Here is a 15,244-nt window from a genome sequence, read left to right on the forward strand (position 1 = left end):
AGTATTGCACAGTGAATTTTGGGGTTTACTGTATTTTTTTCTCCTCTCCAAACAGTCCATGTTTTATGAGCAAATCCAGTCAGAAGTTTACTCTGAAAGTGGGACATCATTCATGTAATAAATACTGAGCTCGTCATTCATAATAGCGTATCGGTGGAAATGTACCTCTACAGGTGTTTATGGGCATGCTATCAGTTTTGAATAATTCAAAAGTTTGTGAGTTTTTCTTCGAAATACTTCATCTCGGCACTAATCAGTCTCACTAGCTGTCATGCAGTTTAAGGCAGACTTCTGGGTAAGCAACAGAGGAATAGAATTGGACATTTTTTTTTCCATTCTCAAAGCTAATTCAGTTGTGATCTGTATTATTCAGAATTCATCTGCTCAGCTGTACGCTTGTATAACCAGGAAGGCCCATTTGCAAGTTTCAGTTGTGTGTCCAGTCTTAAAAAAAGTAACTTTTCATGCATTTCCAGTATTTGGTCTCTTGCCTGTCTACGCTCCAGCCCATCAGATGTTCTGCTGAGGTCATGTGTGGGTGCCGAAACAGAAGCACGGGCCTGCCTTACCTTCTTAAGCTTGGTAATGCCCGTTCATACCCATGTGCTAGAACAAAAACAACGTGACGTTCTGAAGGGAAAGACGACAGGCAATTTGTGAGTACTGCTCAGTGCCAATAAGGCAGGTTGTGTAGCAGTGGGGGGCTTGGAAAACCCACGAGAAAACCACTTGAGGTGCCAAAACATAGGCAGGGAAAAAACAATTGCCCAAAGGGACCTTCTGTGAGAGTAAATCCATGCAGTGGCATTGTATGACAAGCTAAACGAGGGGAGTAAAGGAGCAACTGTGGCAAGGGCCAGATATAAATACTGAGATGCCTTAGCAGGGGATGCACTTAAGAGGGGAGAGAGCACTCTCCCCAGAGAGGATTAGCTGGATTTGTAGTACGCTTTCAAAGGGAAAACAAGAAAAAGGAATAAAATAAGCCTGTACTCCACCTTTGCATTATTCCTAATTTATTTCACAGATTATGGTATTAACAGATGTTTTGGCAAGCTCCTTCCCTAGTCCAACCAAAGAGGGAAGAAAAAAAAATCTGCTTTTATTGTCTCACTGAATTTTTTTGTTAGAGGCTGGAAGGGCCTGCCACATTCATAATTTCTGTTAAAACCAAAAAACACACACAATACAACAATCAAAAAAAAAAAAGTTGCTATTGTCTGCTCAACACGTTCCTGAGAGTTGTCTGTAAGAGATGTAAGAGAGTTTTTCCAAGCAGAGAAGCAAGCACCAGGAATTCCCAACTTGTGTTCAGTGTCCATTTAGACTCTTACTCAGCAGCTGTCCCTCTTGCATTTGAACCCTTGATGCATATTAGAGATAATGGAGCTTTCTTCCCTTAGTCACAGAGGTGCTGTGTGGATTATGGAATTCTTTAGTCAATGCTTGCAAATTGCCACTGTTGACTCAGAGCAAATTCCTGCTATCAGACTCACTAGTCAGCTCATTTTCATAACAATGCTGTATTGTTAAAAAATACTTTAAAACCATTCTTCAGTGAAACTGGGGAATACAACAAATTCAAGCAAACACACAAAACATAAAAGAGATGCTGTATCAATACCGCTAAAAGTCCTGCAGTTGAAGTTTAAGTTAATCACCACAGTGGCATTAGGAAGATACAGTGAGTCATAAAACTTTGAGAAACTGAATTGTTTCCCAAAAGCATTGATGGACGTTTAAAACCTAACTAGATAAAGATTAAAGAAACCCACCCTGCAAGGAGCAGTTCCGCAGTTGCCCCTAAGGGAAGGATGGGCTTGATTTGGATGCCATTGACCACAGACGCATAAAATTAAGATTGCATTTGCAAGCATCTCTTTCTTTTTGCCAAATCTCTCACCACCCACTTCTTCTGAGCCTAACCTTAACTTTGGGGGACACTTCTACAGACGAAATCATAAGAGGAAAGTCAGACTCCGGGAATGTGACATCTCTGATGTTCAGATTTTGACTCCTCTTGGGTTCACTCAGTCGCTGTGTCCTTGTTTTCCCAGCTGATGGACATCACACGATGGGGCTAACCGCATGCCGCACAGGCTGATGACAAACATGTCTTTGATTCCTCACTGACACGATGCACACTTTTGAGTGCATGATGCAGAAATCGTACTTTTTTTCTGCCTGTCATCATCAGATGCTCCGGTATAAGGGTATGTAGGATGAAGCTGGTGGTATCAATTGCTAGAAGGAGCCTGCCATCTGCTGATCTGAACGACAATCCAGTCTAGCTTTTACCTGATCTGGTATTAGTAGGACGGAGCTCTGTACAAAGCAGGTAAAAATGTCTGAACAGAACCAGCATTAACAGACTTGCTGTGGTAAAGGAATTTATTTAAATGGAAAGAGGAAGTCTCAAGTCTACAACCTCATGTCTAAGTCTGAAGCAGACAAACAGAAACAAAGAGGCAACTAAAATAAACAGACGAGTAGATAGGAAGGAAATCAGCAGAAGGTACAAAAAGAGGAGGAAGAGCCTGAAATTTCTTCTCTGCTCTGCTGCACCCGGTCAGAAAATGAGCCAAGCTATCAGCCCTTGTTCCCCTGCATTCACCCTTCTAAGAGACAGCAGCCTTAGGTGGTAAATTTCTTCCTTATGAGCTCCTACCTTCCTCCAGGGCCACCCACATGGCCAGGCACAAAAAAGCCCAGGAAAAACTAAAGCTCCCAACAAAATTCACCAGGCTGCTGCCTCTTTTTCCTTGAAGATGCACGTAAAAAACTTTCATTCAGCATGACCATGGAGAAGTCACCATTTCTATTAAACTGTCTGCTTTACTGTTACCTGATCTTCCCAACCCCAGTTAATTCTATTTCATCAATAGTTTACATCCTACAGCCACACCAAGCTGAGTGCTTGTCAGTCCAGAGTGCACTATTAGGTCTCAACCCTCATAAAACATCACGGTAATAAAAATAAGCATTAAAAGTCAAAGGGAAATGGGATATGATGCAGAGCTGTGAGCTTGTTACAGTAAGGTGAAGTTTCCCCAAAACAGAGGAAGAACAACTAAGAAAGAAAAAGGTAGTCTACAGATTAGGGAAGTGTATCTTCAGTCACTGAACCAACACACTGGGGAAGTGAAATTAGAAGTGGATGAAACACTGAAAGATTTGGATGTTTTCAAAAGCCCACTGAAAATAAAAAAAAAGAAAAGAAAAAGAAAAAAAAAAAAGAAAAGAAAAAGCAGAATGGGAAAGCGTCAAAAGTATTACCAGGATTAATATCCACAGATTCTCTGGTGAAGAGGTGTCATAAGAGGAAGAATGAGAAGATAAAAGAGCATCCGTAATTGTTATTTTTAATAATAAATTCCTGTGTTATGATTGTTTCAACACGACGTTGCACAAAAGGCAGCTGAAGCTCTCCCACTTGTCCTCAGTCCTTTCCTAACATCCCATGCCATGTGCAGGGTTCAGCAGCAAAGAATAAACTCCCATCCAACGACAGTGCACATCATCCAGTGCTTGTGGCTTTGTAAATATATCTAAAGCAGTCCTTGGCCTAAGAAGTCTGAGAAAACAAATACAAAGGACGGAGAGAAGCATCAATTTAACACACTGCTGTTTTTCACAATTTACAGATTCCCAGGTACAACTAAAGAAATCAGCTGTTTGGGTATGCTTTGGTAATTATGCACCTTTTAATTCTTACCAGCAGAGCATAGCTGGTTTCTTGGAAGTCTAATATCCTTGGCGTCTTTGCAGTCTAAGGGGAAAATAAGAGAATCTCAGTGATTTGCCTAGGACAGTCCCCAGCTGACATGCAACAGAGCAGAGCAAGATGATGACAAATCCAGAGAATTATATGAAAAGAACAGATGGTCAGCAATAGTAGATTTCACCCACACGAACAGACTGTACTATACACCTAGAAGAAATGCAACAGACATCATGACCAGAAAAAAAAAAAAGAGCTTAAAAAAAAGAAAAAATAAGCATATAGTTTGGTAGTGCCCAAGGCTGTATTGACCACAGAAAAGCAGGGTTTCTGAGCAACCACACTATTGCAAAAGCGTGTTTTCTATGATATACCAACTCGGTTTCCAATGTATAAGGCCGTTTTTTCGTGATACAGAAAAGATAGGCTACAAGGAACACGTGTTGATTAAGATTTTCATTGATGCTGTGGAAAGCTGTAAGACACAGATGCAGAACGAGACGCTAGGAAAGGATCCCCTGTCTGGCACCAGCTCCTGAAGCCGTCAGGAGGACGTTGCGAGCACTCTGGCTGGGACAGCTGTTGGTGGAAAACAACCCGTGGATCGGTTAATTTAACTCCATCAGCAAATTGCACCAGTGCAGGTATCAATTTATATCAATTATCACAGCCGCGCAGCGGATGGGAGGATCGGGAGGAGCCGCAGGAGTCAGGCCGTGTAAGGTGTGCAGCACCGAGCCGGGCTGGCTGTCAGCAGCACGAGCGGTACGAAGGCACCGTGGGCATCAGGTCGTGCTTGTGAGTACGGCCAGCCTGGGTTTGGCCTCGTCCATTCTGCTGCCAGGAGCAAAGATCAGAGCGGTTCTAAGCACTACCCAATTTCTGACAGCGAAACAAGAAATAAAGAAAATGTTGGGTGAAGTCAGCAGGGCTGGTGCTCTCTGCAGAAAGCTGCAAGCAGGGATCACGGGGCTGGCCTAGCGCTGAATGGTTTAGAGGCATCCTACTGTCTCACTGAGAGCTCGGTGTGAGCGTACAGAGGCAGGTGAATCCCGTGGCTGGAGGATATCTGGGGAGATCCCAGTTAGCTTAGCAACATTTCTGAATGAAAAACTGCATGTGGGCCAGGAAAGAAAGAAGTCCAGCTAGAGGGTTACTCCAGGCAGCTGTTTCAGTTAACTTCTCCCGTTAAATGGTGGGGTTAACCGAGTCCCAGCCGTTAACGAACCTTGGTGTTTCCTAATGCCCTGCACTCTGGGGGCAGCGGGCATTCAGGAGCACGGCTATTTAATGCATTTGGAGCCCTGTAGCTGGGTTCTGGGAATAATTCTTCCCGTCATTGTGCACAGGGACTACAGCAACCATTTCCTAAAGCACAAAGGATGCAAGCAGCTGGGAAGGGAGCCATTTTAAGGTCAAAGAACTAGCTTTCTGCTAATGGATCTGAGCACCTGTAAATGAATATCCAAAGGAGAGTTATGGAAATCATGGCAGGCTGATTGTTTCCTTTCATAGGTTTTTTTTTAGAAAGAAAAAAGGAAGACAGAGGCTGCCCAGAGCAATCAGAGGAGGGAATTTAGGGATGCAGTTCCTGGAATCATTCATTGCCTGGGAAGAGGGGAGGATTTCAGGAAAGGCTGCTGCCCTGTTTTCACACCGACTTAGATTACGAAACTGTGTGGGTTCACACTTGCTATGCAGCTGTAGTTGCCTGTCTTAGGCTAAGCCAATTAGTCCAAAAGAGCGAATAAAGAGAGATCACCTTTAATATGCGGTGCTGCCACTGCTTCCAAAATACTTTCCTGTGGGCACTGAAGCGATGTTTTCATTCATCCACCAGTAAAAACGCAGCCTTAACCCATCTGCCTGTGCCTCTGTGTATATATCTGGGTAATTTAATAAGTGCTGCTGGGTGTTGATTTACGTCATTGTATCTCTATATAAGCATGTCTCTGTGAGCATGCTGTTGGTTGTCTGTGAGCGCTCATTGTTCCTGGGGTGTGTGTGTATGTCTGTGTGCCTCTCTCTGTGCCTGAATGTGGTTTTGTTTAAAATTTTTCCCGAGAAAAAACAAGGAGTCAGACGTTTCGTGAGGTTGTTAGTGAAAACCGAGGAAAGGAAGGAGGAGACTGGAAGGGATAATTTACTGAGAAAAAGGGGTAGATTTGGATACAGTTAATCATCTGCCTCAGCGTTCACCAGAGAAGATGGGGGAGTTCATTCCAGACATTAAAACGTCTCAGGGGAGGATCGTATAGATCATGCTAGAAGAGAGATAGAAACAGTAAATTACCTAAAGGCTGACAAAGCAATGGAGCCAGATGTCATCTGATCCCAAAGCAAGAATAAAAGCAGGGAGAGAGAGAAGCTTCCCAAGGTATGCCCAGGATTCCCTTGGAAATTGGGGGTAGAGATTGGGAAAACTACTTCTAACCCCCATCGGCGAGGCAGATCTCTGGAATACTGGATTAATTTTGAACCCATAACCTGGTTCCAGCTGTAATTCCGGCTCATAGGGGAAAGGCATTATTCTGAGTCAGAATGCAGAACAAAAGAACATTAAAATCGAAGTAAGTGCAGTTTCCCAACGTGCCAGCATCCCTTGAAAAATAAGCCTCAATAATGGCCCAGGAACACTTTCATAACATAAGTCTCCTTGAACCGACGGCAAAAGGGCTCCTACAGATTTTCCAGCCCCGGCGCCCAGATCGCGTTGCACATACAGCTTGTTTTCCTGCACTTAAACAATCGCAGGCCTGACTCACCGCCCCTTTGCTGCGGTGCTGGGCCAGCTCGGCTGCAGCGTAAACAACCCACCTCGGTGGCACCTCACCAGAGTAAACACGGGGGAGCAGCCGCCGCTGAGCCCTGCACGGTGACGTTCTCTGCTTCAGAGCAGAGAAAGGGGATTCCTATTTCAGAAGGTGCTACACATCGTGAGACCACAGGAAACGTAAGGATTTTCTGGACATTCACTGGATGTGTCCTCATATACCAGAAAAAAACAGGGATTTTTGGCAGTGGTGCTCTAAGGACAGCGATCCTGCTCACACCCAACCTGTACCGGCCCCTGTTAACCAGATATTGTGAACACAGAAGCGTTTGCAAAGTGCTGGGTATGTTACCCATGTCCTCCGTGACACTTTGGCTGTGATTCAGTGCAGCACCTGGGAGGTACCAGGGACGTTTTCTATAAATCCTCTGCAGAGGGACCGACTTGCCTGCTCGGTACAACTCTTCCCCGCCGTGCTATTAGACACGAAGAACATCAGCTCTGGCTGTTACATGCATTTCCTAGAAGAGGTAAAAGAAACAGAGGAAATTAGGTCTAATATCCCCGCATACAATTCTTCAGATGAAAGTTGCCTAACAAAAATATTTCCTGCAATAAAATACTACCCTCCTTTGTACAGAGCAAAGAATGGCTCGGATTTTTGAGGCAGCTGGATACTTGCTAGCTTCCCTATAAAAATTTACACTGAACTCATAAACATTTGACGATCCTGTCCACACTTGTCCTTTTCAAGAAGTTTTCCCCACGGTCCCAGATAGGTTTTCCCTAATTAACACCCTCAAAGCCATTTCTCATTACAGCACACCGTCAGCAGCACCCCTACGTGCTTCTCCAGCCTGCTGTCCGTCCTGGTGTCGGTGCTGACCCCGCAGGACGACCACCAGCGGGACCAGGAGCGGCCACGGGACCCATCTGCCATAAAATCCAGCTGGCCATTCCCCGGCGCTCGGTGCGTTACGATGGGATGTGTCAGCCAGGGCTATTGTTTTTAACAGGAAGCGAGTTCGGCCGCCTCTGTAATTTAGATTGCGGGCAATAAGCAGGGGTGTGGTGTGCAAAGCAAACAGCACAGGATTAGCAGCTCTTTTCGCCAGGGCTGCGGCCCACTGGATCTTGTCCCCTGGTGGAGAGGGCTTCTCCTGGGGACCGCAGGCAGGAGCTGCCACCCGAGCGGCCTCCGGGTTTCCAAGTGGATGGCAAAGATAACAGCACAGACCCACTCTCTGACAGACCTTTAGAGGCTGCTCATCTTGAAATGAGATTACGAGAGAAAATTAAGAACAGTCTTCTCCTTTCAATAGGTCTTTAAAAACAATAACCAGGCTTTACTGTAAATTCATTTATTTACCCTCAGCATGCCAATTCCCAAGCTGATATCTCCTCTGTGTACCGGGGATATATATAGCTCGAAATGTGGCAAGAACACAGAAAGATTTTATTTATTTTGCGTAAGGACAGCGACGTGGGGATTTTTTTTTCCCAGGAAGAAGTCACATCAGAGAGTTTGTTAAAGAAATACTAAGAGGTAAATAAAATCCAAATTATATTTAGTTCATAGGAGGTGACAAACACTAGTCAGGTTGACTATTGCCTGGCTGGCATTCAGTCAGAAACCACTGTCAAACAGAGTACAAAAATACAGGAAGCAGAAGAGACAGCGTGTATTCAAGTTGGGCCTTGGCCTTGCTGAAGTGGGCACCATTTAGCTGTTTATTACCAGCATTTTTCCAAACTGGCTCTGAATGCAAGCGGAGGTACCCACAGTCAAACCCTGGCCTGCGTGCTGTTGACGTCGCCTGAACCACCCGATCTGGATCTCCAGAACAGCCCCACCAACCCCTCATTTTGGATGTTTCACACTACGCAGAGGGCCATTAGCAGCAAACACAAAAACCACGTCCCACCCTGCAGGACCACCACCTCCGGGGCTCCGCACGCGTCCTGTGCCGCGCTGCAGCCAGGCACAGACATCATGCCCCACTGCAGCAGTTACGCACAGGGCAGGTGGATGGAGCATGGGCTGACAGAGGAAAGGTGAAGGTGAGTTTCTTTGTAAAAACAAAGCCTGAGATGAAGCCGGCCTGGACATCAACACAGTGCTGTGTGTTAGCCCGGGAGCAGCCTCAAGCAGAGGATGAGGTCACCACAAGCATTCAGATCCCTGCATCCAGACCTTCTGGGAGACGTCGCATGCAGGGCTGAGCTTCGTGCTGCTGCCCTAGATCTATCCAGCAAGCAAACCCATTTTAATTCACTCCTAAGGCAGAAACGCCTCCTCTCACCACTCTCTGCCAGCCCTCCTCGCAGCGCCCTGCTGGGTCATCCCTCCCCACGGGGCAAGTTGGTGCTGCGTGGGGAGCATCGGTCTTTCCTGGCACAGCAGCTCATCATCACCCCACCGGACTGCAAGGAGAATTGGCTGCTAGGGAAGGAGCAAGTGTGTGGGGGGAGATTTTTTAACCTCTTCTTGCCTTGTTCTGTGTAAGAAAGCCCCCCAAACTCTCACTTAGGCAGCCAGTAAAATTGCCTCCTTTGTTCAGCAGGAGAGCAGAAAGGACATCTAACCAGAATGACCGGAACATAACTTCAGCAGTTATTAACATTTGTAAGCATCTGCAGCCACTCCTGTGCTGTCCATCAAATGAACATATAATTACCAAGTGATTCCCCTACTTCTTGGTTGTTGGGTTATTAAAGTGAAAGCAAAAAATTATACTGCTCACCTGAGATAAAAGAGCCCGTGGAAAGCAGCCTGCCTTACATTAGACTTTGCTATGCTAACAGTGCTGTCTGCAGTCAGAGTTCCTTCTCTAAGCACTTGAGCACTGTAAAGTGCTTGAGGAGACACCACCTTCGCCTAGAGAGAGATTTGGGGCGAGATTTTGGAAGAAAGGTTTGCATACAAGTACCGTGATCACTGCTGGAATGCCAGTTTCCTGCTAGACACACACACCAGTTTGTGATCAGGGCCTCTTTTACAAAAGAAGAGTGACCTGCAAAGCCCCAGCCTTTCACGTCGCAAAGTGGCGGGGCGATGCAACCTACATAACGAAGGTGAGTCATCGGGAAAGAAGGATCGAGCTCCAGGGATCTCCTCCTCAGCACAGACCTGCAAACACACCAGAATAATTTGCATTCCACAGCTTGCTTTGCAGAATCCACAGATAAAAATCAGGCTTGGCATGGCTGGGATAACTGAGCAGCATTTAGCAGCAGAACAATGGGCCAGCTGGGGAAGCGGGTACTCAGCCAAATACAAGCGGGCAAGTCACTTTGGGCAAGACGGTTACTTGGGGATTGCACTCACCTCGGCGCAGGCAAGGTAAACTACAGTTTGACTGCACAGTATGTCAACACACGCAAACAAAGGCGGTGTCAACAGTCCATTTGCTCCCAGAGCCGTGGCTGGGTTTGCCCCACGGTCCAGCACGTGGCCGGGCTGGCTGCAGGACAGCAGCTGTCCCCAGCAGCCGGGAGCTGGCACGGCCGCATCCTGCCCCTGCCCGGGCTCTGGGGCTTCAGCAGCATCGCACAGCCCGGCCGCCTCGCCCCCTGCAAAGGGGCGGAAGGGGAGCGGACCCCAGCAACTTCACGCCAAGCTGACGGCTCCGATGAGACTTCCCTGTCCCTGCAGCCATCGGACACATGACAGGGTGTGCTCATACTGAAAGAGCACCAGAGGAAGTGGGATTTGGCTCCGTGTGCAAGCAGCGGGGAGCCGGATGAGCTTGGTCTGAAGCACACGACCAAGGCCATGCGTGTTTGCAACACCGCGGCCACCCTCCCCAGGAACCTCTGGCCCTGGCTGCCTCAGCTCTGGCGTGCGGGCTGGGGTCGGGCCAGGACCACCTGCTGACACCAGAAAGGATGGTGCATGGGGCTGCCCCGCGCTGCCCACCCCCTGCTTTGGGTCTGAGACCACCTCCGCCTGTGACAGCGGCCACACGGGGAGTTGTTCCCCACCCAGCAGCTGCTGTGGGTTCCCCTGCAGCTGGGGTGAGGCTGGCTCCTTTCTGAACAGAGCCACGATGCTGATGTGGCACAACAGCCCTGCTGCTGCGGGGCAGGGATGGCTGAGGGTCAGCGTGAGAGCTGCAAGGCTTGGGAGCCAGATGGGCTCCTCGGTGGTCCCCCTGTGGATTGGCACATGGGGACCTTGGGGCACTCCGAGCCCCACGACACAACCCAACAACAAAAATGGCATTCAGGCACGACTTATCTCACATGGTAAGAGGAAGTTTACATACGGTTTGCATAATACTTTGGGTGCGAAGTCTCAGAGGAGTTTCTGGCGTCACCAACTAGCCTTGTGAAAGCAAACTGAAGTGTGAGAATCTGCTGAAGAGGCTCCTCAAAATTTGTGAGGGAAGGGACGCAGCCTTCCTCTAACAGAAGCACGGGGGAATACAGCTGAGGCTCCTCTCCCTGGGGAGCGTTGCACAACATTTCTGCTGAGGAGTTCAGGAGGATTAAGATGACTGGAAAAGCAAAGAGAACGAGCAGGGAGCACTAAGGTGCTGGAGCAGTTTCATCTTGTTCACGCTTCCTCCTTCCAGCAGCATCACTGTGCACTGAAGCATTAAAGGCGAGATTTCTTTGCATCTTGTTGGGCCCTGTGGCAAAGGGAGATATCTGTCTGCCCCGGCAGCTAGGGGCGAGTTTCTGAGCAGGAGTAGTGCAGGAAATTATGCTTACCTCGCTGAAGAAGAAATCAGGTTCTCAGTCAGCTGGCAGCAAGCTTTTCTGTACGCGAGAAGCTCTAAACAGAGTCTTTCCAGTCACGAGGGCATCAGCTGCCTGCGTGGGCAGCCTTTCCTCCCTTCCCCTGCTCTCCACCCCACGGTGGTGGCTCCGCTCCCCAGGTAACTTCTGGAGGCCCCGCACGCTGCTAAGGAGGGCTGAGGCTCTCGGCCCTGACGGGTTAGCGCCCTGGGCCAGCAGTCTGTGATATGGCAGCTCGGTTTTCTCCCGTCTAGAAGCAGGGAACAGGACAGACGCATCCTCCAAGGCATGAGCTGACTTTGAAGTCAAGAGGACAGGTGATAATCTTCAGTGACTTCCTGGCACCTCGAAGGATCTGTCCCTCTCTAGCCCGCAAGTCATTCGGTGACAAGAGCAAGGAGCGGAGCTCAGGCCACCAGCGACATTTGTCTGGCATGGAGGAGATTGAAACTACCACCGTTTCTAGTTTCTAGCCATTCTCTGTTTGTAGGAAAATAAATGGTAGTAAAGGTTTGAGGCCTATAGTATAAATAGAAACAGATCGTATTTATGGGAAAGGATATAATATTTTTAGGTAATATTTGTGATTTTGGTGACATTCGTGATTTATTACGACTGCAGTGCAGGAACACTAAATCTGCTTTGTGCTTTGGACAAATCACTTAATCATTCTGATTCATGGCATCCAAGCGCTAATGAGAAGAGTCTCTTACGCTAAACTTATCGCACATGCGAGCTTTGTTTTGCCAGCCAGGACTGTGCCAGGAAAAAGCAAATACCAAAAGATTATAGGCAACGGTAGCGGGTGTAGCAATGAGGATGATCTTGATAATTACGTACCTCCAAGAGAGAGGAGAAACTTGTTTTGACTTGCAAATGGAATAAACCTGTCATAGCTGTGATAGGAGTCACCCAGGCTGGCAAGAAGCAGGTTCTTTTTTTCAGGTCTCCTTAATAAACGGGTACGGTGGGGGAGTGGTGGAAGAGTCTGTGAGAAATTCTGCTGATAAGGCACTTCCCTGGTCCTTCAAACGTTCAGACATCCCGATCTGCTCTGCTTTAATTGAGTGCCATTCCAGGCCCACACAACACTCCCTTGGCTATCAGTCCGCTACATTGGCGGGGGGCTCTGCAAGTCAGACCAGGAACTTTGCAAACACAAAACGTGACTGTAGCTCCACATATTTGCTGCACTGGGGACTTTGCAATCTTACTGCTACGTATAGACATCAAACCCAAGAGCAACACCTGCATCATCACAAGTTGGAAACAGAATGTGGTTTAGCCAAAGAAATTTTACAGAAGATTCCTTCCTTCCAGATTTCTCTAGAAAACAGCGCACAATATAGATGCCACGGCTATGATGATGGCTGCTCCCTCTATTAGACTACATTATTCTGCTGTTCCCCAACTCCGGTAATTGTTGAATTCAATCACAGAGATAGAAAGGACATTGCTCTATTTACTTAATCACAAGTCCAAAGCGTATCCACAGAACTGAGCGTCCCACAGAAGTCCTGCAGGAAGATGTTCTCTGGGCACACTGCGAATAGTGGATGAAGTGGAAATGGCAAAAACGTCTAGCTCAAGTCACTTCTACAGGTAGGAACGCATTCAGAAGAATACTGTACCTTCCTTTTCAAACTCAAAAGATTGATTGCCTACTCAAAAGCAGGCAGCAGCTGTGTTATGCCTAACATATTCCCAGCAGCAAGTAAGGCAAGGAAAAGTTAATCTTTCAGACCCTTATAACAATACGTTTGTACAACAAAGCACATCCAAAGAGTGTCTGTCATCTCAAAGGAAGGTCTGGTGCCATTGTAATTACAGCAGCTCCAACGAACAGGTTAGGCTACGGAAAAAAAGAGCCCAGAAAGTTGGAGTGGGCAGTTAATAGTAGGTAGAGAAGTCGAATAATGTCCTGCCATGTCAATCACCAGCCCAATATCTGCAGGGTGCAAAGCGCCATCCAGCACGGAAACAAGAGTTGGGAAACGCTGGGAACAAATTGAGTGGTGGTGTGCTTGGTTCTGACACTACGTCTCTGAATGGAGACAAATTGAATGTGCCTGTGTTTAAAGCCACTCGTCTGACTTACGAAAAGTATTGCGATGTTATTTCTGTGCGGGGTGGTAATGAGTACAGCACAGCTCTCTGCACGGGGATTGTTTAACCTTAGCCAACGTCCCATACCTGAAGGGTTCATTTCAGAATGTTCTTCGGCCCTTTCCTCGTGTCATTTCTTACCATGTAGGTTACACAATTATTCAGCTGCAAACCAGCTTTGTTTCCATTTTAGCTTGCACAACCTTCTTGCTCTCTTTAAACAAGAACAAGGTAGTGGCTTTTCTTTTTTTTTTTTCTCCCAACTTTCATTGAAATATTAATAATAAGCTGGAAAATTCCAGGGAGCAGTTATAAAAATGAGAAGGCTGGATTAGCGTACATCAAAGGGAAGCAGGATTTGCTAACTCTTTTGGTTTACATGTGTGTGATTCACAAACCGCTTTATGAAAATGGAAGAATGATTTAGGAATCACTCAGGTCCTGACAAAAAATAAACTAATAGTAACAACCTCATTTCCATGAAAATGGGCTGGTCTCCAAAGCATCTGCCGAGACCAGACAGCACTGTGCTTGCAGCTTTTGTTTGCTCTTCAAAGCAGGTAGAGCCAGGAATGTTCCCATGCCTCGTGGCAAGCTCTAAGATGTGGTATGAGACTTTCAGAAGAGGGGATTTCGCATTTCTGCCTGAATATTTCACACTGCAACAGCAAGGAGAGCAGCACGGGCGTAGCTGAAATGAGGAGACAGACTGAGAGGCAGCAGATGGATTCTGCAGCATTATTGTGCGAGGTGGGGAACTGAGGGCAAGTAAAATCACTGGGAAAGAAGTTAAGATATAACTGCAAACGAGCAAGACTTGCCTGAAGGATCACCTGACGTCCAAGCCCTTTGCAGAGGTGCCTCAGGCCCGAGAGCATCGCCCTTGGCTCCCCGGGCAGCTGATGGACACAGGCAGGCCCACAGACAGGAGGACAGGCGAGAGCGGCCTTCTGCTCCATGCAGGTGGGAGCAGCACGATGCATCTCCTCTTGGATCAGGCGGCTTTTAGCATTTCAAAGCCTGTCTTTTCTTTGTGACTCCTACCCCAACCGAAATAGTCAAGCGGGCGTACAGAGAATCAGCAAAACCCCTCCTGCCCAGGCACCCTGAAAGGGATCCTTACTGCCTGCCCTGCCAGCAAATCACGCTGTGTGTCCCTTAAGGGCTTTCCTACTCCCGGGGCAGGATTAGGGAAGGCGAGAGCAGCGCGGGCTGTGGGAAATGTCAGGGCCCCGCTGCCGGGGAGCTGAGCCCTGAGCTCGGCCGCGTCCCTGGGCGCAGGTAGGAAGGGAGCCAAGCGCTGCCACCTGCGGCGAGCTGCCGCTTTCCCGGGTGGCAAAGTTCAAACGCGCGGGGACAGAGCCCCACGGGACACGGAGCGCCCACGGGCACCGCTGTGAGCGAGGGGCACGCGCCCAGCCCCTCTCCCATCAAAGCAAGCGAGCCAAAAAGCAGCCTGAGATCGCAGCCGCCCGACGTGCTGCTCACGGCAGAGGCAGCAGGGTGGGGTAGAGTGCTGCGAGGAGGGGAGGCCGCTTTCCTCTCCGAGACAGAAAACATCAAAGATGCCCTGAAAAATTAAAAGCTTCTGGACAGACGCTCTCAGTGTGTTTAAAAAAGCACAGCGGATCAGTTTCAGAGCTCTCTTTCTAAAGGTCTTTCCTGAACACAAAGGGGAAAACACGCATTATATGCAATGGAAAAACACTGCATGCCTGGCATTTAATATTTTTCACCTGTGACCCAGGACTGATGTCTTTTTAACTCCCTGATTTAATCCAACAACAAGTCTCAGGAAGAAAAAACCTTTCAGAGTTTGGAAAGGAGTTGGAAAAAACTAAAGTCACGCTCAACACTTCCCCTTCCCTGGAGAGATAGGAGTACTGCTTGCCCTTTCCTGA

This window comes from Anser cygnoides, chromosome 12 (genome assembly GCF_040182565.1).
Source record: "Anser cygnoides isolate HZ-2024a breed goose chromosome 12, Taihu_goose_T2T_genome, whole genome shotgun sequence".
NCBI lineage: Eukaryota > Metazoa > Chordata > Aves > Anseriformes > Anatidae > Anser > Anser cygnoides.